Source organism: Boleophthalmus pectinirostris, unplaced genomic scaffold (assembly GCF_026225935.1).
Source record: "Boleophthalmus pectinirostris isolate CB_2022bp ecotype Guang Dong unplaced genomic scaffold, ASM2622593v1 HiC_scaffold_7, whole genome shotgun sequence".
Lineage (NCBI taxonomy): Eukaryota > Metazoa > Chordata > Actinopteri > Gobiiformes > Gobiidae > Boleophthalmus > Boleophthalmus pectinirostris.
The window spans coordinates 5,348,214-5,371,478 of record NW_026571473.1 but is presented as its reverse complement, the minus strand read 5'-3'; the positions used below and the strand labels follow the sequence as shown (position 1 = coordinate 5,371,478).

Genomic DNA, 23,265 nt, shown 5'->3' with positions numbered 1-23,265 from the left:
CCAAACCATGTCTAAACCAGGTCTTAAACCAGGTCTAAAACAGGTCTAAACCAGGACTAAACCAGGACTAAAACCAGGTCTAAACTAGGTTTAAACCAGGATTTAACAGGACTAAATCATGCTGCGTGGATTTGTCTCCTCCTCTTCTATAAATAATATTTTGAATACAGTTAAGTAAAGACTGGGCTTAATTAATTTTCTTTTAGCAAACTTATGTTACGATTTCCTCGTCTTTGCTTCTCTACAGCAAATCAAGTAATCCAAAGTATTCAGATTACGTTACTCACTTTAAGTAATTTAATGGATTACGTTACAAACTACATGTTGGGGTATGTAATCTGTAATCGGTAGAGGGATACATTTTAAAAGTCACCTTCCCAACGCTGTCAGTTTGTGGAACCACAAGCTTGAAAAATAAGCGAGAGTTGGGAACACAAGTTGGTAAAGAGGCTATAAAAACAGACTCATACCACTAAAAATCAAACTTAGTGCAACTTCTACAAAAGCAAAACCTGTATGTATATGTTTGTACATTTAATATGGGTAAGTTTATGGGTTTATAAATTGCTTAAAATTACAGTTATTATTGTACAGTTAGGGTCTGTTTACACGAAAACATTTGCGGGAAAAAACTGCAAAATATTTTATCGGAAGTGCCTTTCGTTTAAACAGTGACGGGGTTTTTGGAGCTTAAAAATGCAAAAATCTGAACCCATCCTCCAGAGCGGAAAAGTTGAATATGCTCCGCCGTAGTGTTTCCGTCTACACTGCCCAAGACGCAAAACTTTGGTCAGATCTGCTCACGTCGTGCACACGTTTACATCAAACACATAAAGTACACAGAAACAAACATGGCATGCATACCCAATCGAATTCCACGCACTTTTGCATCACTGTATGCACGCAGATTTCCTCCCGAAAACGCTTGTCTAAATGCAAAATAAAAAGTGAAGACGCGACGCCACTTTTGCGTCTTCTGTTCAGACCGTCATCAAATAAACATAGCCTTAAGAAAGATGTTATTATTATAGAAATCAGCCACTTTATTTGTTTCAACGGTACTTAGGCTATGTTCAGACTGCAGGGCTTAACGCTCAATTCCGATTTTTTTGTGTGAAATCCAACGTTTTTGCGAGGTCGTTCACATTTCCAGTTAAATGTGACTTGTATGTGATCTCCAGTGTGAACAGTAAACGGCCCGAAAGTGTCCCGCATGTGCACTGGAGACACGACGACGTCAACCGCAGTGAGCGTCTCTGTGTTTATGGAAGTTGTCCAAACATGGATGCAGCATTGAGCACCTGGAGATTTTAAAGTTCCTCTCGTACCGGAGCCAGAACATGAACAACTTACTTGTTTTAAGGAGGAGATTGAGAAGGAGAAGGACGAGGTTTTTGGTCGTGGTGTTTTGTGGGACAGCGGCAGCGACGTTTGTTGAAAGGAACGTGTGGATGTGGAGACGGAGCCAAGAGTGGTGAGTGGTGATGTGCTTCACTTCAGTGACATGGAGTTCATTAACAATTTTCGCCTACTTCAGCGCAGAATAGTGACGTTTGTGGCTTGTTGATAACGTGTAGGTTGGATGAATGCTCACACTGAAGTCGCATGTCTAAAGATCGGATGTATCGGTTTCAGGACCAAATATCGAAGTGGCCTGGGTCACATTTGAAAAAAATCATTAAAAGCTCAGATACAGGTCACATAGGGGCTAAAAAATCGGATTTGGGTCACTTCAGGCTGCAGTGTGAACGCAGCCTTAGTTGTGTTATGCATCCTCATAATATGCTAATGATAAATACAGATCTGTGATAAATTCATTCATTCATTTTCATGTTAAAATAAGCCACCTTTATGGACATTTTGTTGTACCTGCTTTACTACAAGTGACTGATGTACTGGAATGTGAAGTGATCGCTGATTGTATTTTTGTGTTTTTCTCTTGTAGTTTCACTCTGCGTTCATAAGACGAGCATTAAATCTGAAAACTACAACAACTGTCTCATCACTGAAACAGAGGTTTTTGTTGAGAATGACACCATTGCGCTCTATAGACCAATATTATTGAATGCAGATGGGGCCTGTTAAAATAAATATTATTAAAATGCATGATTTTTGTTGTAACACAGTGAGTCCTTGAGTCTAGGCTCTAACAGAAATGATCAGATTCAACATTAGTGCAATTGCCTTTTGGATATGTCATGGGAAAATATAATGTGATCAATTAGGAAAATCTGTCTCTAGAATCTTAAAACCACCACATGAGACTCTGCAGATGGTTAACATTCCCTGGATGTGGTTCTAACTGTAGGCACTGCTCTGTCTGAAGCTGAAGTTAGACATTAAATTAGACATTAATTCAATTCAATTAAAGAGTTCGGCTTTAAATCAGAGGTCGTCAACAGGGGGGTCGCGAGTCTTAGGGTGGGTACTTTTAAAATGTATTCCCCTACAGATTACAGATTACATACCCAAGAATGTAGTTTGTAACATAATCCATTAAATTACTTAAAGTGAGTAATGTAATCTGAATACTTTGGATTACTTGATTTGCTGTGGAGAAGCAAAGACGAGGCAATCGTTAACATAAGATGTTTTATCTGCTAAAAGAAAATTTTTAAAAAGCCCAGACTTTACTGAACCAAATTAAAAATATTATTGATAGTTTAGTCCTGTTAAATCCTGTTAAATCCTGGTTTAGTCCTGGTTTAGACCTGTTTGAGACCTGGTTTAGACCTGGTTTATACCTGGTTTATACCTGGTTTTAGTCCAGTTTGAGACCTGGTTTAGATCTAGTTTAGACCTCGTTTTAGTCCTGGTTAAGTCCCGGTTTAGTCCTGGTTTTAGACCTGGTTTAGATCTAGTTTAGACCTTGTTTTAGTCCTGGGTTAGACCACTTTTAGACCTGGTTTAGACCTGGTTTAGACCTGGTTTTAGACCTGTTTGACCTGGTTTAGATCTACTTTAGACCTTTTTTAGTCCTGGTTTAGTCCTGCTTTAGTCCTGGTTTAAACCTGTTTTAGATCTAGTTTAGATCTGGTTTTAGTCCTGGTTTAGTCCTGGTTTTAGACCTGTTTTAGACCTGGTTTAGACCTGTTCTAGCTCTAGTTTAGCTCTAGTTTAGACGTGGTTTAGTTTCCGGCAATGAGTGGAATTACTGAGGAAAAAAAAAATCCCAAAATGTGAAAACAGTAAAATACCACCATGTAATCCATTTATTTAAACAAAGTAACTGTAATCCAATTACCACTCACTGAAACAGTAACTGTAACTGAATACAGTTACTCATAATTTGTACTCTGATTACATAACTCAGGTACATGTAATCTGTTACTCCACAACACTGAGGGGGGGTCATGAAATCTTTGGTTAATTAGATTGATTTATTAACCAGGCTTCGCACTCCGCAGCCCGACTCCTCGCTGTCCACGGAGCGACCGAGAAAGGATTTGGAACGAACTGGAGAGGAGGGGGAGTCGTGTCTTGTGTCTTTCCTCTCGCTCCTCAGATCAGAATACCCAGAAAAGTTTCGTGGCCCAAATCAGACTCTTGTCCGTGTGCGCTGTGGCTCCTCTCTCGTTTAGTCTGACCATTAAAAAGAGTCACACTTTGAGCTTTGAGATTTTCCGTGATGGAGATAGAGCGAGTTTCAGCTCCGGATTTCAGGATAAGCTTGGACTTTTTAAGTGACTAATACTCCCCTAGTATTGAATGCACAATAACAAAGTTGCTGTTTATACATGACACTAAGCCCAATTTAATATAAAACACAATAGGAGGGTTTGAGTCACGTGATCACGATGATGTGCGAATTTCAGGTGGAGGGCAGGAAGTGAAGACAAACATGACAAACACGGCTCTGGAGAACACAGATATGGAGAAGAGTTTCTTATTGTCAGGATTTAGAGCCAGTAGCAAGACAAAAGTACGAGCAGTTAGTCGACAAATATATCGGGCGTGACCCTGATCTTATTGAAAATGAGAGAATTTTCAACTGACCGACAATCGAGGCAGAGGAGATCACGAACTATTTAGCTCTTCAGACATCGTTTTACACCAGACAACAGATGAAGACGTACAAAAGTTTGGAGGCATAGAACTTTTTTTGTCAGTGGATGGGTCCTCAACCTTGGTGCAAAACGCCTAAATGATGATTATCGTTTGGTCTTGTGAGTGTTTCTCTTATTTTATGTGTATAAACTGTTATGGGAAAAACTGCAGTGTATCAGCAGTGACCTCGATCTGAACTATGTAATGTCAACAAACGTTGTTAGCCGTTAGTCGTTAATGATTCATTTATGTTTAGGTAAACCACAAAAAACAGTTTAGCTTTGTAACAAACCTTTGACGAAGTGTCACTGCAGACATGAGCATCAGCGAATTCTGCTCCTCCCGACCGCAAACAGGTTTGTAATCCACTTTTTACGGCGTTGTTCTGTCACTTTTTCCCATTTCTGACCTTTGTGGACGACTATATTCGGTACTCTAAAAAAATCGCTTTTCCTTCTCTGGGTTAAAACGATTGGCACAGCCGTAAACGACACAACACATCGGCATTTTCCTCCAGTCAGTTCACTTCCTGCCCTCCATCTGATGTTGCGTGCTGACAAACGTAGCCCTGTGACGTCACGTGAAACCCACCTATTGTATGCCATATATATAGTCCCTGCGTCAGCTCTCCATCAGTTTTGGGGTCTCTGGCTTGAAAAACATTAAAGACTTTAAATGGAATCTGACCATAAAGAACTCACTTTATTGGAACTAAAACAGGTGAGACGTTTAGTGGTCTTAAACAAGTCTCTCTCAAATAACATTACAGACAAAACAACTCTTTTTCAGTTAGTCACTCGCACCTTTTTGTTGAAAATCAAACACCTAAACAGGACCATGAACTCCTGTATTGATCACAGACGTCTTAAAATGTTGTTTGATTCCATTTTGTATTGTAATTGCACAAACTTGACTCTTTTAAGTTATGTTATAATACTACCTCCTCAAAAACAAACCTGAGATGTGTTTTGTTTCATTCACACATTTGAGTAACACTTTATTTTTAGTCTGTCTACGTGTCCAAAGATCAAAATGCTCTGTTCCTTCTAGTGATATTCTGAAGTGGTAGTTTTCAAGTGAACAGCTCCTTTTACCTTTTGTTCTGTAGTGATTGGCAATTACAGTGCTGAAATTATCCAAATGAGTTTAATGAAGGCGTGCGGAGTTTAAAAACACAGTGGGGCGCCACCTGTATTACCACATGACATCACAAAGGTGGATGGTTTTCTGTTAGAGAGAAGAACTCTCTGAGGGCCTGTTTACATGAGAACGTTTGCGAGTAAAAACGACAAAATATTTGATCGGAAGTGCCTTTCGTTTAGACGGTGACGGCATATTTGGGGCTTAAAAATGCAAAAATCTGAAACCATCCTTCAGAGTGGAAAAGTTGAATATGCTCTGCCGTAGTGTTTGCGTCTACACTGCCCAAGGCGCAAAACTCTGTTCAGATCTGCTCATGTCACATACACATTTACATCACATACATACAGTACACAGAAATAAACACGTCGGATCATTTTCATGCTTCAGACCTTCAAGATTCTCTGGCAGCTCTAATACACTTAGGAGGCATTCCAACAAATGTACAGAATCTGCAGTGAAACTATTAAGCCCCGTTTACATGTACATGGGTATTTAAAAAAACAGAGACATTTCCCTTCGTTTGTACCCATCTTTTACATGAAAACGGCAAATTTGCCTCTGAAAACGAATCTTTCTAAAAAACTCCGGCTAGAGTGGAGATTCTGGAAAACTCCGGTTTCACGTTTCCATGTAAAGTGAGATAAACTGAGTTTTATGAGCTGATGCGCCTTAAGTGCAACCAATGTTTCCCTTTTGCTATAATGATGACAGTGTATGAAATACAGGGGGTACGGGGTTCCAACATACATATATATATATATATGTGTGTGCGTGTGTATATGTATGTATATATATATATATATATATATATATATATATATTATATATATATATATATATATAATATATATATATATATACACACACACACACACACACACATACATATATATATATATATACATAGATATAGGTAGATAGATAGATATAGATATAGATATATGTATAGTCCAGACGCCATCCCATATGGACCTGGACAGGGTCAGACCGATGTTCCCAGTGTGCATGCAGATTTCCGCTCGTCTAAACGGGGAATAAAAAGTGAAGACGCGGTGCCACTTTTGCGTCTTCTGTTCAAACCGTCATCATATAAACGCAGCCTAAAGATGCAGGTTTGTGTGTTAAACAGTGTTGTGGAGTAACAGATTACATGTACCGGAGTTACGTAATCAGAGTACAAATTATGAGTAACTGTATTCAGTTACAGTTGTACATTACAGAGTGGTAATTGGATTACAGTTACTTGGTTGAAATAAATGGATTACACAGAGGTATTTTCCTGTTTTCACATTTTGGGCTATATCCCTCTTCTTTTTTTTTTTTTTTGATAATTCCACTCATTGCCAGACACTAAACCAGGTCAAAACCAGGTCTAAACCAGGTCCAAACCAGGTCTCAACCAGGCCTAAAGCAGGTCAAAACCAGGTCTAAACCCAGGTCTAAACCCAGGTCTAAACCAGGACTAAAACAGGTCTAAACCAGGACTAAAACAGGTCTAAACCAAGACTAAAACCAGATCTAACCCAGGACCAAACCAGACCTAAACACAGTCTAAACCAGGTCTAAAAACAGGTCTAAACCAGGTCTAAATGAGGACTAAACCAGGACTTAACCAGGTCTAAACCAGGACTAAACCAGGACTAAACCAGGTCTAAACCAGGACTTAAACCAGGTCTTAACCAGCACTAAACCAGGACTAAACCAGGACTAAACCAGGTCTAAACCAGCACTAAACCAGGACTAAACCAGGACTAAACCAGGTCTAAACCAGGTCTTAAACCAGGACTAAACCAGGACTAAAGAAGGACTAAACCAGGTCTAAACCAGGACTAAACAATGTCTAAAACAGGTCTAAAAACAGGACTAAACAAAGTCTAAACCAGGTCTAAATCAGGCCTAAACCAAGACTAAACCAGGTCTAAAACAAGATTTAACAGGACTAAACCATGCTGCATGGACCATGTCTCCTCCTCTTCTGTCAATAATATTTTTAATACGGTTCAGTAAAGTCTGGGCTTTTCATTTTCTTTTAAGCAGACAAAACATCTTAGGTTATGATTTCCTCGTCTTTGCTTCTCTACAGCAAATCAAGTAATCCAAAGTATTCAGATTACATTACTCACCTTTAAGTAATTTAATGGATTCTGTTACAAACTACATTTTGGGGTATGTAATCTGTAATCTGTAGGGAATACATTTTAAAAGTCACCTTCCCAACACTGGTGTTAAACATGTGTGAATGAAACAAACCACAACTCCAGATCTGTTTTTGTTGAGGAAAATATTTTAACACAGATCAGAAAATAGCGTAATACGTGCCCTTTTAAATCTTCAAGCAATAATCTGTGATAATCTACGAGCGTGGGAGAGCAGGGGAGCGCAGGGAGAGGAGGGGGGTAAACAAAAGTTAGCAAATCACGTCAGCTCTGAGGAGTTATTACGGCTTTAAAACTGGCGAGATGAGGGGAGTATGCTAATGTTAGGTAAGCAACGCCAACTGAATTCTCAATCAGTTTCACCAAAGCGCCAACGGCTGTGTTACAAAAATAAGGAATCTGTGGTTTGGATTGGAGCGCACGCTGTTGTTGCTTCCACGGCAAGATGCTTTACCCATAATGCCGAGTTTGACACGAAGGGCATCTGATAAGTGATGACGCCATAACTTCAGGTCCAGGTCTTGTGGAACTCATGCCTCATAAACTATAATGGGGATTCATCGTTCAGGGTTTTATACGTATTTTTTATGAAACCTTTAGAGGGTTGCTCCAGCCATAACAGCTTTAATAATATTGACCTATTGTTCATTAAATTACAGATAAAGGATATTTTGGGAGGCTCAGTATTCTCATTATCTTTGCATTAAATGGAAACATATTTTTAATTAACTAAACACAGGTGCAGTACGTAACAGTTTCAGTTTCAAAATGTGTTAAAACTGCAGAACTGAAAGTGCATATGGTCCAATGAGGTTCATTTGGTCTTCCCATATTTTATGTTATTAGGTTCTTTTTTCAGACCTAGAGTTTTGTTTCATACCTGACAGTTTCGACTGCTCACTAGGGGTCTTCCTCAGAGTGGTCACGTGATGTCGCTGTGACGTGTCTGGTTTTGGCGCTGCCTTCCTACCGGTGGAGGCAGAACGACAGCGTAATCTGCAGTCCCACTTCTTCAGGACAGTATCCCAGGTGTGTGAGGTAGGAAGGCAGCGCCAAAACCAGACACGTCACAGCAACATCACGAGACTCTGAGGAAGAGCGCTAGTGAGCAGTCGAAACAGGAATGAAACAAAACTCTAGGTCTGAAAAAAGAACCTAATAACATGGAAGTGCATATGACTTTTTTTTGGTTTTGGTGATTCTCTAATTTTGACTTTGGTGGGATAATACCTGATGTTAATTAATTAATCATTGTATTTATATAGCGCCTTTTAAGATTCCCAAAGCACTTTACAGTTCATTGTTCATTCACTCAACACTCAGTAGTGATATGATGACTGACGGAAGCAAGGCTGCCAATCTGCGCCATCAGCCCCTCCGACCACCACTATCACTCACACAAACACACATTCATACTAGGCAATGTGGGTGAAGTGTCTTGCCTAAGGACACAATGACAGTTTTTGCCACTGGCGCCCCCCTGTGGCACCTGGAATTCCCCAGTGTCTCTCATCCAAGTCCTGACCAGGCGCGGTCCTGCTGAGCTTCTGAGACCTGACGGGATCAGACTTTGACAAGCCGGTATGACCACAATACCAACTTGTTATACTGTCAATATAAATGATTGTTTTACACTAACCAAGAAACAATTTGTAAAGAGAAGTTGAAAAATGTATGAAAGTAACAAAAGTTTGGCACAGTTTATACGCAAGAAACATTTTTTTTTCTGACAGTTTAAACATTATTTCAACAAAATAAATACGTTTTCTCATATTTTTATTTGTCAAATAATAATTTCTGTGTGCAGTAGAGGGGTTTTGGTGTGGTCTGCTACGAGATAACAGTTATGGAATTCCCTTGTGTGATTTCCGCTGAGCCCCCTTATCTACAGCAATTCACAAAATATATTTTTCAGGTTAAACTATAACACCCATGAATTACAACGATTGATGGTTTTCTTTTATAGGCTACTATTTGGATGTATAGAGTCAGCTGGCCAAGGAGAAATTCAATTTGTAATCTGGACAAAAATTGTATTTCATCCAAGCTGCTTCTTCAGTTCTGGTCAGACTCTGGTGGACACTGATTTATATATGTCTGCAGGGAGGAGCTAACTACAATGAAACTACTCTGAAACTAACACATCTACTTGTTTACAGTTTCTGTTTGTTAGTTAGGCCTATTGAACTGTACTCAGTTTTGGGGTCCGAAACTACTCTGAAACTAAGCAGAATCGCTCAGTATGGACAATTCTGCTTAGTTTCAGAGTAGTTTCGGTGTAGTTAGCTCCTCCCTTCAAGAAGATATAAAGAAGTACCCACCAGCGTTTGACCAGAACTAAAGAAGCAGCTTGGTTGAGTTGTGAAATGTTTTCAACCTAAATAAACGTTTGTCCAATTGGCAAATTGAATTTCTCCTTGGCCATGGATACTACACATATACAGTCAGCTACTCATGCCTCTAATTTATTTAAATTTCCAGCATTTTTAATAGAATTCCATAATTCTGAACAAATATCTTCATGAGGATGGCAAAACATCCAGAAGAAAGACATACTCTCAGTTATATCAAGCTAATTTTGACATAAAACAAAACAAAATCCACTTACTTGAGGAACCACATGTGTTGTCAATATGGCTGCCGTGAGGAGAATGGGAAACCCCGAACATTTTCCAACTGAGCATGTTCGCAAATTATGTTTGAGATTTCAACTAGAGTATTAAGATAACAAGTTCTCTCAACTTCATTCAGCATCATTCATCCACTGAAAAACACAGCAGTACAGCAGAACTGAATAGCTATTGAGCATTGACTCAACTTTCAGCAGGTTAAAATTGCAGAAAGTAAAATTTTAAACCTAGTAAATGGCCAAACTGGGGAAGAAAAGTCTGTTTTAGTAAAATGAATCATGTGACCTGCTGTATGCACTTTAAACTCTGTACAGTTTGGACTTGTGACGTCACTCCAGCAGGGACATGTAACATCTTTAATACAATAACTACATAACAACTTTATTCTCAGATATTCTCAGACAGTTCTCCAGTTCTAGTTTGAATAAATCAATCAGAGCCACACAGTTTTAAGAGTGTATGTCCCACTTTTGTATTGTGGGTGTAATCAGGTTCTATTCTCTGTCTGAATGAACGCCGCGAGAGAGAGATCGAGCTCATGTACTTTAAAACAAAAGACACAAAGGCAACTATCGTGTCATTTTCACATCTAAAGTTCAAATGATAAAGGGGCATTGTGTAACTTTTTGTGAAGATGCTATTGCTTTCCCTGTAATGTTTCACAGTACGGTATTAAACCTGCCTCTTCACAGATCTCACCTGTAAACTGGCCTGGTAGCATTTCCTGTTTGTTTATATGAAGACTGAAAAGTTTAATGCCATACTCTGGAATATTGGAGGTAAAGCAATAACATCTCCATAGACACAAGTAACTGTCAAGCCCTCTCCCAGAAAATGTACACAATGCACCTTTAAATCCAGCCAATGATGTTCATTTTGTCTTCTTATATACTTTAACTTCTTGGGTTCTTTTTAAAGACAATGCAGTAAAGTGTATTTACCTTGTTGACATGTTTCGGCTGCTGCTGCATCTTCAGAATTGTCACCGGTGTTGGTGGTGACATGTCGTATATCAGCTGTTGTTACTTCCTGTGGGCGTGGTCAACCTGATGGACCTGGCAGGTCGCTCAGACTGACCACGCCTCCCGTCGCCCGGTGTCTCTGGAGGAGGGTGTCCCAGGTGTGTGAAAGGAGGAACGCTCCGTCATCACGGTTAATGCTGTCCGTGCCTCGTTTTCTGATTTTCTGATTCAATGGCCTCCTTAATCCAGCGTTTAAACTTGTTGTTTTCCGATCCAATGACCCGAGCCCCGTCCCAATCCAGAATGTGGTTGTTCCTTTTACACTGGTATATATATATGGCGGATTTTAGCTTTTCCTGTTCTGCTTTGTCTTTTTGTGTTCTGGTGAGTCTCCCTGATGTTTCCTTTTCGCATTCCTTTTGGTGTTCCTTTCTTTGGCTCAGAGTCAAAGCTTGGATATATATATATATATATATATATATATATATATATATATATATATATAATATATATGCTATTCTGCCTCTTAACAGACATATTTCAAAACAGTAGGTCGGCCTAATGGCATTTTCACATGACATTCTAGTCAGTAAAGAAAGTAAATTACAGCCATCAACCTTTAGCGGTAAATGCATGCACGCTGTGGTAATTAATTATATGCATAAATGTGGACAATTCACAGGTCTATTCACAGCACATGTACATATAATATCAGTGCAGGTCCACTAACACGTGTACAGACACTATAGTCACAGTCACAATGTCAGAGAAAACAGGCTGTTTAGTTTACAGCAATTAATTGATAACCAATGAGAAAGAACCAAAAGTGTCTCCAAAACTGACACATTTACAACACTCACCGCTCACACAGGCTCCTCTCAGATCACAAGTCTTCATAAATAAGAGTCCTTTTAATTCTGACTCAAAACTATCGTCTGTGAAAAGAATACGATCCAGCATGTTGACAGCAGCTGTGTGTGTCCTCTGTCTGTGGGACGGTTTCTCTCTTCTCCGCATTCGCATTTTGATAAAAAAACAGTAGTAGTTTTGTGTCTGTGTACACTGGTGTGTGACTGTGTGTGTGAGTGGGTGAGTGGTTCCATGATGTAAAGCTCTTCGAGTGGCTTGAAGGAAAAAAAAGCTAGATAAAATGTGAACGTTTACCATAAAATTTCTATTTTTCATATGTTCATATGGAAGTTTGACAATAAACTTTTGAATTGAATTGAAATATACAAAAGCATGATACAAAACTAGGGTGACCAGATTTTAAATATTCTAAACTGGGACACACCCGGATTGGTATAAATAACTGTGAAAGAATTGTGAAATTGTGAAAAGTGTGTGTAACGTTGTGCATTCTCTTGTTAATCTGAGGGACTTCGCAAACATGGTTTTCAGTATTTTGGCAAAACTAATGACAATTCATGCTCCTCTTTACTGCTGGCAGTGATCAGATTAGTCAAAAATTGTGATAGTCTTGTTTTAGTCCTGGTTTAGACCTGACGTAGTCCTGGTTTAGTCTTAGTTTAGACCTGGTTTAGATCAAATTGGTCAAAAATAGGGACACCAGGGACATTTGTTGTATAAAACTGGGACAAATGGCGGTGGTTTTGTATAAATCTGCTGGGACAGGGGACACAGGCTCAAAACTGGGACTATCCCGAGTAAACAGGGATGTCTGGTCACACTATAAAAAACTGTACACAAAAACTACACAAACCTAATGATGTGCAGTAGTTTGATTAGTGAGATGTGCACTGATTGTTTTGTGAAGAGGAGTGTAATTGTACAAAAAGAGAAGCTTAATATCATATTGTGTGATATTCTAGACCAGGGGTGTTCACACTTTTTCAGCATGCGAGCTACTTACAAAATGACCAAGTCAAAATGATCTACCTAATACAAAGCCAAGCAAACTGCACTGAAACACTCTGTGCCCCTTTTTTGGACCCTCACCTACAGTTTGAGAACCTCTTCTTTAAGAGAACTTCCTCTGACACTTTACACAAAACTAAGAAAAAAGTGAAGGAAGATTTTTAAACCTGTTTTTTAAAGTTCCAAACTGGAGTTTCATTCTTTTCTGGTTTTGCAGTGATATTTACCAGCCTCTGCACATTTACCAAACCAAACGCACATTGTGACAAACACAGATGCATTTGTGCACTTTTGTTAGACAAACTTCAGCCAGATGTGGCAGTAGGTCTGTTCTGTAGATCTGCTCTATGCTGTAGACCTGCTTTGTGCCAACACTGGAACACACAATTAGACTGTTTTTTGCTTCACGTTTGGTCTTGTTCTTCTAATCAGCGCACTGTGGGAGGGGCTTGTGTTCGCTGTACGCAGGAAGGAGCGAGAGCGTGAAAAGGCGAGGGGCGGCGTGCTGACGTGAGGCAGATGGACAGGTAGGATGTTTAGGAAGTTGAACCTGCCCTGTGATGCACGCTGGTACACGAGGGCACACGCTGTTGCAGACGAGCCGTGCATAGGGAGCGTGTGTGTTTGTGATGTGCCGTAGAGTCTCCGCGGGTTTCAAATGAGCGCACAGGCTGCACTGAGACGCCCCACACGCTCCTGCACCCGCTACAAGTTTATTACCAACAGCAGCGGCCGTAATGAAATACGATCACACTTGTTGAGTGTCAGACCTCGAGTGAGAGACAAGAGTCCAAACGCGAGTCCGAGACGAGACACGGCGATCTACCCACACGACCTTGGCGATCGACTGGTAGATCACGATCGACGTATTGAGCACCCCTGCTCTAGGTAATCCTCCTCCAGAAAAGTTACATACTGCACCTTTATGTGTGACGCTGGAACTACAAGAAGAGAGACAATTTTTCCCGTTAAACAAGTCCCCCTCAAATAAAACGACACTCACAATGTGCTAGTGAGTCAACAGTTTTTCAGTTAGTCACTCTCACCTTTTTGTTCAAAATCAAACTCTTAAACAGGACTATTGATCACAGGCTCCTGGAAATGTGCTCTCGAAATCCATTTTTTATTTTTATTTTCTTGAGTTTCAGACATTTTTAAAACTTTTTTGGCTGTGTTTGCTCACGTGTGCTTTGTGTCACCATGGAAACTGCTGAACATTCTTCCATATACATACACATAGAACCCCCCCAAGCAAGATGTCACTGCAAAGTATCAACAGACTGATCAGCTCTCTCTCTTTCTCTCTGTCTCTTTTTCTCTGTCAGTGTAAATAGTTTGTTTATGTGATGTACTTGAGTTAAATGAAGTGTGGATCAAATTTAATGCAAATATTTTTGACGGGCGCAAGAAAGGACTGAAGAAACTCTTTCTCTCTTTCCCTTTCTCTCACTCTCTTCTCTCCTTTTCTCTCACTCTCTCTTTAACTCCTTTTGTCTCACACTCTCTCTTTCTCTCACACTCTCTCTTTCTCACTCACTTTCTTTCTCTTCTTTTCTCTCTCACTCTCACTTTCTCTACTTTTCTCTCCTTTTCTCTATTTCACTCCTTTTTTCTCTCACTCTCTCTTTCTTTCCTTTTCTCTCTTTTCTCCCCTGTCCCTCTCTCTTTCTCTCTTTCTCTCTCTCTCCTTTTCTCTCTTTTCTCCCCTGTCCCTCTCTCTTTCTCTCTCTCTTTCCTTTTCTCTCTTTTCTCCCCTGTCCCTCTCTCTTTCTCTCTCTCTTTCCTTTTCTCTCTTTTCTCCCCTGTCCCTCTCTCTTTCTCTCTTTCTCTCTCTTTCCTTTTCTCTCTTTTCTCCCCTGTCCCTCTCTCTTTCTCTCTCTCTTTCCTTTTCTCTCTTTTCTCCCCTGTCCCTCTCTCTCTTTCTCTCTCTCTCTCCTTTTCTCTCTTTTCTCCCCTGTCCCTCTCTCTTTCTCTCTCTCTTTCCTTTTCTCTCTTTTCTCCCTGTCCCTCTCTCTTTCTCTCTCTCTTTCCTTTTCTCTCTTTTCTCCCCTGTCCCTCTCTCTTTCTCTCCCTCTCTCCTTTTCTCTCTTTTCTCTCTCTCTCTCCTTCCCTGTCTGTGTGTGCAGGAGCCGGGGGTTGGTCTCCTCTGCTGTCGGACTCGTACCAGTGGCTGGACGTGGATTTGGGGAAGCGCACGTCCGTCAGCGCCGTGGCGACGCAGGGCAGGTACGGCAGCTCTGATTGGCTCACGGCTTACCTGCTCATGTTCAGTGACACGGGGCACAACTGGAGGCAGCACCGGCAGGAGGACAGCCTGGGGGTACGTATCCCACAACGCACCTGGAGGGATCAAGGGCTGCTGGGTCAGATGTGACGGGAATGCTGTATGCTCCGCTCGGCTGGCGAGAGGGTCCGGAGTGTTTTTCCATTTTCTCTTCAGTGATTTCTGCTGTAATGTGATCGCGGTGTGTTTTTGGTCAAAGTGAAAAGAAAATATTAACGGGTGAAAATAAACAGTTAGAACAAGAAAAAGTCTCTATATATGAGTGTGTTTACATGCACACGAGTATTCTGGTTATTAATCTTATCCTGAATGAGATGTTGTACAGTTGTAGGGAGTATTATCTGATACATAAGGTTGAGTTGTTGTACAGTTGTAGGGAGTATTATCTGTTACATAAGAGTGAGTTGTTGTACAGTTGTAGGGAGTATTATCTGTTACATAAGGGTGAGTTGTTGTACAGTTGTAGGGAGTATTATCTGTACATAAGAGTGAGTTGTTGTGCAGTTGTAGGGAGTATTATCTGTTACATAAGGGTGAGTTGTTGTGCAGTTGTAGGGAGTATTATCTGTTACATAAGGGTGAGTTGTTGTACAGTTGTAGGGAGTATTATCTGTTACATAAGGGTGAGTTGTACAGTTGTAGGGAGTATTATCTGATACATAAGGTTGAGTTGTTGTACAGTTGTAGGGAGTATTATCTGTTACATAAGAGTGAGTTGTTGTACAGTTGTAGGGAGTATTATCTGATACATAAGGTTGAGTTGTTGTACAGTTGTAGGGAGTATTATCTGTTACATAAGAGTGAGTTGTTGTACAGTTGTAGGGAGTATTATCTGTTACATAAGGGTGAGTTGTTGTACAGTTGTAGGGAGTATTATCTGTTACATAAGAGTGAGTTGTTGTGCAGTTGTAGGGAGTATTATCTGTTACATAAGGGTGAGTTGTTGTGCAGTTGTAGGGAGTATTATCTGTTACATAAGGGTGAGTTGTTGTGCAGTTGTAGGGAGTATTATCTGTTACATAAGGGTGAGTTGTAGTACAGTTGTAGGGAGTATTATCTGTTACATAAGGCTCAGTTGTTGTACAGCTGTAGGGAGTATTATCTGTTACATAAGGGTGAGTGGTACAGTTGTAGGGAGTATTATCTGTTACATAAGGGTGAGTTGTAGTACAGTTGTAGGGAGTATTATCTGTTACATAAGGGTGAGTTGTTGTGCAGTTGCAGGGAGTATTATCTGTTACATAAGAGTGAGTTGTTGTACAGTTGTAGGGAGTATTATCTGTTACATAAGGGTGAGTTGTTGTACAGTTGTAGGGAGTATTATCTGTTCCATAAGAGTGAGTTGTTGTACAGTTGTAGGGAGTATTATCTGTTACATAAGGTTGAGTTGTTGTACAGTTGTAGGGAGTATTATCTGTTACATAAGAGTGAGTTGTTGTACAGTTGTAGGGAGTATTATCTGTTACATAAGGGTGAGTTGTTGTACAGTTGTAGGGAGTATTATCTGTTACATAAGAGTGAGTTGTTGTGCAGTTGTAGGGAGTATTATCTGTTACATAAGGGTGAGTTGTTGTGCAGTTGTAGGGAGTATTATCTGTTACATAAGGGTGAGTTGCTGTGCAGTTGTAGGGAGTATTATCTGTTACATAAGGGTGAGTTGTAGTACAGTTGTAGGGAGTATTATCTGTTACATAAGGCTCAGTTGTTGTACAGTTGTAGGGAGTATTATCTGTTACATAAGGGTGAGTGGTACAGTTGTAGGGAGTATTATCTGTTACATAAGGGTGAGTTGTAGTACAGTTGTAGGGAGTATTATCAGTTACATAAGGGTGAGTTGTTGTGCAGTTGCAGGGAGTATTATCTGTTACATAAGAGTGAGTTGTTGTACAGTTGTAGGGAGTATTATCTGTTACATAAAGTGAGTTGTTGTACAGTTGTAGGAGTATTATCTGTTACATAAGAGTGAGTTGTTGTACAGTTGTAGGGAGTATTATCTGTTACATAAGAGTGAGTTGTTGTGCAGTTGTAGGGAGTATTATCTGTTACATAAGGGTGAGTTGTTGTGCAGTTGCAGGGAGTATTATCTGTTACATAAGGGTGAGTTGTAGTACAGTTGTAGGGAGTATTATCTGTTACATAAGGGTGAGTTCTTGTACAGTTGTAGGGAGTATTATCTGTTACATAAGGGTGAGTTGTAGTACAGTTGTAGGGAGTATTATCTGTTACATAAGAGTGAATTGTACAGTTGTAGGGAGTATTATCTGTTACATAAGGGTGAGTTGTTGTACAGTTGTAGGGAGTATTATCTGTTACATAAGAGTGAATTGTACAGTTGTAGGGAGTATTATCTGTTACATAAGGGTGAGTTGTTGTACAGTTGTAGGGAGTATTATAACATGTTTTAACATTTTGGGCTATATCCCTTTCTTTTTTTAAATGTATTTAGATAATTCCACTTAAACAGAACGTGCACAATAAGAGAGACGTAAACATCTTGTTAACGTTGGTGGCGTCAGTCGTACAATGATTTTTACTGGGCTGGCACCTTTATGTTTGTACTGAAAGTGATTTTTATTTTTATTTTTAATAAACAGTATGACACCTAACAGTAGGTGGACATATTTTAAGGCAGCAGTGATCTCATATAGAAATCATTTCTCTATCAATAATCTTTTTAATATGTTTAAGTAAAGTCTGGGCTTTTTATTTTCTTTTAGCACATAAAACATTACATTACCGTTCAAAAGTTTGGGGTCACATAGAAATTTCCTTATTTTTGAAAGAAAAGCACTGTTTTTTTCAATGAAGATAACTTTAAACTAATCAGAAATACACTCTATACATCACTAATGTGGTAAATCACTATTCTAGTTGCTAATAGGGCTGGGTATCATTAAGAAGTTGCCAATACGATACATATCTTGATACATAGGCCACGATACGATACATATCTCAATACAGTGATCTTACGATTTGATACGATATATTTCAAATCGATTGAGTATAGTTCAATAAAGACAACACACACCACAAACTTCATATGAAACAAACATTTTACTCCTCAAAACAGTGAAAATGTGAAATGTGCTGCATACACAAGTTTCCTTCCACTAAACAAACAACAAATCTGTGGCGCTGTCACAAAATAAATTAAAAAAATATAGCAAAAAATACTCTTAGTGATATATCGATACAGCAGCCCATAATATCAATACTATATCATCACATTAAACAGTACGATATATCGATATTTTGATATTTTTGCACACCCCTAGTTGCTAATGTCTGGTTTTTGATGCATTATCTACATAGGTGTATAGAGGCCCATTTCCAGCAACTGTCACTCCAGTGTTGTAATGTCCAGTGGTACAATGTGTTTGCTCATTGTGTCAGAAGGCTAATGGATGATTAGAAAACCTTTGTGCAATCATGTTCGAACAGCTGAAAACAGTTTAGCTGGTTAGAGATGCTATAAAACTGACCTTTCTTTGAGCAGGTTGAGTATCTGGAGCATCACATTTGTGGGGCCGATTAAACGCTCAAAATGGCCAGAAAGAGAACTTTCATGTGAAACTCGACAGTCTATTCTTGTTATTAGAAATGAAAGCTATTCTGTGTGAGATATTACCAAGAAACTGAAGATTTCCTACAACAGTGTGTACTACTCCCTTCTTAGAACAGCACAAACAGGCTCTAACCAGAGTAGAAAGAGAAGTGGAAGGCCCCGCCACACAACTGAACAGAAAGATAAGTACATTTAGAGTCTATAGTTTGAGAAATAGACGCCTCACAGATCCTCAACTGGCAGCTTCATTAAATAGTACCTGCAAAATGCCAGTGTCAACATCTACAGTGAAGAGGCGGCTCCGGGATGCTGGTCTTCAGGGCAGAGTGGCAAAGAAAAAGTCATATCTGAGACTGGCCAATAAAAGAAAAAGATTAATATGGGGAAAAGAACACAGACATTGGACAGGGGAAGATTGGAAAAAAGTGTTATGGACGGACAAATCGAAGTTTGAGGTGTTTGGATCACACAGAAGAACATTTGTGAGACGCAGAACAACTGAAAAGATGCTGGAAGAGTGTCTGACTCCATCTGTCATGGTGGGGGTAATGTGATGGTCTGGGGTTGCTTTGGTGCTGGTAAGGTGGGAGTTTTGTTCAGGGCAAAAGGGGATTTTGAATGAGTATCACTCCATTTTGCAACACCATGCCAGACCCTGTGGACAGTTCTTGATTGGAGCCAATTTCATCCTCCAACAGGACAATGACCCAAAGCCCACCTCCAAATTGTGCAAGAACTATTTAGTTGCAGTCATCAGATCTAAACCCCATTGAGCTGTTGTGGGAGCAGCTTGAAGAAGTGCCCATCCAGTCAATCCAACTTGTGGGACGGGCTTCTAGAAGCATGGGGAGAAATTTCTCCAGATTACCTCAACAAATGAACAGCTAGAATGCCAAAGATCTGCAATGCTGCAAATGCTGCAAATGGAGGATTCTTTGACAAAAGCAAAGTCTGAAGGAAAAAAAAAAAATTCAAATACAAATAATTATTTCTAACCTTGTCAATGTCGTCACTATATGTTCTATTAATTTTACAACTCATGGTGGTTTATAAGTGTGACTTTTCATGGAAAACGCAAAATTGTGTGGGTAACCCCAAACTTTTGAAAGGGTAGTGTGTTTGTTAAGATCCTCATCTTTGCTTCTCTACAGTAAAACAAAAGTCTGTTCATGGAGACTTGGACTCAACAGACAATTTGAAGAGAACAAACAAGAATTTTCTGGATGTGGTTGGTACAATCATGTAGTTTTAAAAAACACGACAATATCAAGTAATCCAAAGTATTTAGATTACATTACTCACTTTAAGTCATTTAATGGATTCCGTTACAAACTACATTTTGGGGTATGTAATCTGTAATCTGTAGGGGAATACATTTTAAAAGTCACCTTCCCAACACTGATTAGAAGTGAAGTCCATTGATTTACCCTAAGGTGTGAACTGTTCCTGAGTCATGTTTTATATGAAAGGGCTCATATTACACTATTCTCTGATCTATTTTATAATGTTATTTCCTTATCACAAATAGACCTGGAGCAACTTGTGACGTCATGTGGCAATACCCAAAGTGCTCCACTGTGTTTTTATACTCCACACGCCTCCACTAGAATCTTTTGGATACATTTTCAGCCGTGGAATTGCATATCTCTACTAAAAGTAAAAGGAGGTGTTCACTGTTCAAACTCCAGCGTCATGACATTTGCATAAGGTAAATGAAGAAGAACTTTGGGCCACTGCAAACAGTTTAAAATGAATTAGTTCTGTATTTCACTTTCTTAACATTTTCAAATAAAAATCAGGTACAATATATTAATAATTTGTTTAAAAAATAAAATAAAATAAAAAGTGCTGATGTACTTTTTCCAGGCTCCAGTCTCTTTCTCAGATCTCAGATACAGAAATGACTTGGTGGGGGTCTGAGCTTCTCCTCTCCTCAGAAAAGCCTGTTCTAAATTCAGTTTGAGATCACATGAGAGGAGGATGAGGAGGATGAGGAGGATGAGGAGGATGAGGAGGATGAGGAGGATGAAGAGGATGAGGAGGATGAGGAGGATGAGGAGGATGATGAGGAGGATGAGGAGGATGAGGAGGATGAGGAGGATGAGGAGGATGAAGAGGATGAGGAGGATGAGGAGGAGGAGGATGAAGAGGATGTGAGGAGGATGAGGAGGATGAGGAGGATGAGGAGGATGAGGAGGATGAGGAGGATGAGGAGGATGAGGAGGATGAGGAGGATGAGAGGATGAGGATGAGGAGGATGATGAGGAGGATGAGGAGGGATGAGGATGAGGAGGATGAAGAGGAGGATGAGGAGGATGTGAGGAGGATGAAGAGGATGTTAGGAGGATGAGGAGGATGTGAGGAGGATGAGGAGGATGAGGAGGATGAAGAGGATGTGAGGAGGATGAAGAGGATGTTAGGAGGATGAGGAGGATGTGAGGAGGATGAGGAGGATGAAGAGGATGTGAGGAGGATGGAGGATGAGGAGGATGTGAGGAGGATGAGGAGGATGAGGAGGAGGATGAGGAGGATGATGAGGATGTGAGGAGGAGGATGAGGAGGATGTGAGGAGGATGAGGAGGATGAGGAGGATGTGAGGAGGATGAGGAGGATGAGGAGGATGAGGAGGATGAGGAGGATGAGGAGGATGAAGAGGAGGACGAGTGAGGAGGATGTGAGGAGGATGAGGAGGACGTGAGGAGGAGGATGAGGAGGAGGATGAGGAGGATGAGGAGGATGAGAGGAGGAAGGAGGATGAGGAGGATGTGAGAGGAGAGAGGATGATGAGGAGGATGTGAGGAGGATGTGAGGAGGATGTGAGGAGGATGAGGAGGAGGATGAGGAGGATGTGAGGAGGATGAGAGGAGGACGAGGATGAGGAGGAGGATGAGGAGATGAGGAGGATGAGGAGGAGGGATGAGGAGGATGAGGAGGATGAGGAGGATGAGGAGGAGGAGGAGGATGAGGAGGATGAGGAGGATGAGGAGGATGAGGAGGATGAGGAGGATGATGATGAGGAGGATGAGGAGGATGAGGAGGATGAGGAGGATGAGGAGGAGGATGAGGAGGATGAGGAGGAGGATGAGGAGGATGTGAGGAGGATGAGGAGGAGGATGAGGAGGATGATGAGGAGGATGTTGAGGAGGATGAGGAGGATGGAGGATGTGAGGAGATGAGGAGGATGAGGAGGATGGATGAGGAGGATGAGGAGGATGTGAGGAGGATGAGGAGGAGATGAGGATGAGGAGGATGAGGAGGAGGATGAGGAGGATGAGGAGGATGAGGAGGATGAGGAGGATGTGAGGAGGATGAGGAGGATGTGAGGAGGATGTGAGGAGGATGAGGAGGAGGATGAGGAGGATGAGGAGGATGATGAGGAGGATGTGAGGAGGAGGATGTGGGTTTAAGGTTCTGTCTGTGTGTTGTGGCTCCTGTGTGTTTGGCCTCACTGTCGCTGCTGTAAAGTCCATGATCAGCTGGGACTGGTATGGCCCCGAGCAAAACCCCCCACTCTGCTCTCCTCCTCCTCCTCTTCCTCCTCCTCCTCCTTTATCCCTCCAACCTGCTCTTTCGCTTTCTCTCTCTCTCTGTTTGTCTCTTTCTTTAGGTCTCTTTCCCTCTTTTTGTCTCTCTTTCCCTCTCATTGTCTCTCTCTTTGTCTGTCTTTCCCTCTCTTTATCTCTCGTTCCTTCTTGTTGTCTCTCTCTCTTTATATCTCTTTGTCTCTCTTTCCCTACCCTTGTCTCTCTCACTATCTCTCTTTCCCTTTTGTTATCTCTCGCTCCCTCTGTTTGTCTCTCTGCTTGTCTCTCTCTTTATCTCTCGTTCCCTCTCTTTGTCTCTCTCATTATCTCTCTTTCACTCTTATTATCTCTCTCTCCCTCTGTTTGTCTCTGCTGTTCCCTCTCTTTGTCTCTCTCATTATCTCTCTCCCTGTCTTTGTCTCTCTTTCCCTCTCATTGTTTCTTTCTTTTTCTCTCTTTCCCTCTTGTTGTCTCTCTCTTTATCTCTCTTTCCCTCTAGTTGTCTCTCTCGCTCTCTTCGACCTCTCCTCTCTTTCACACCCTCCCTCTCTATCTCTTGCTCCCTCACGCCTTCTCTCTCTCCCTCTTCCTCCTCGTCCTCCTCGTCCTCCTCGTCCTCGTCTCTCGTCTTACAGATGAATATTGTATGTGAGCGATGAGAGCGCGGTGGACAGAGCTCTGCTGCTGCTGCTGCTGCTGTTCTTCGAGCCTGTCAAACAGTTTAGCCCCAGCTGACGGAGGGAGGAAGAGGAGGAGGAGGAGGAAGACGAGAGGAAGAGGAGGAAGAGGGAGAGATGGAAGAGGAGGAGGAGGAGGAAGATGAGCTGGACGAGGAGGGAGGAGGATCGAGAGAAGGGAGTGGGTGTGAAGAGGAGGAGAGAAAAGAGAAGAGAGAGGAGCGGGATGAATAGGAGGATGAAGACGAGCTGGAGGAGGAGAGGGATGAGGAATAGGAGGGGAGGAGGATCAAGGGGAGGATGAAGAGAGAGAAAAGGTGGAAGAGGCGGAGGAGAGAGAGGAAGAGGATGGAGAGGAGGAAAGAAAGGAGGAGAGAGAGGAAGGGGAGGAAGGATGGA

The 23,265-nt window shown here is 41.0% G+C and overlaps 1 pseudogene; it reads left to right on the top strand.

Moving 5' to 3' along the window:
- Positions 1-23,265, top strand: part of LOC110160237 (contactin-associated protein-like 4) — a 513,033-nt pseudogene that overhangs the window by 95,095 nt on the left and 394,673 nt on the right.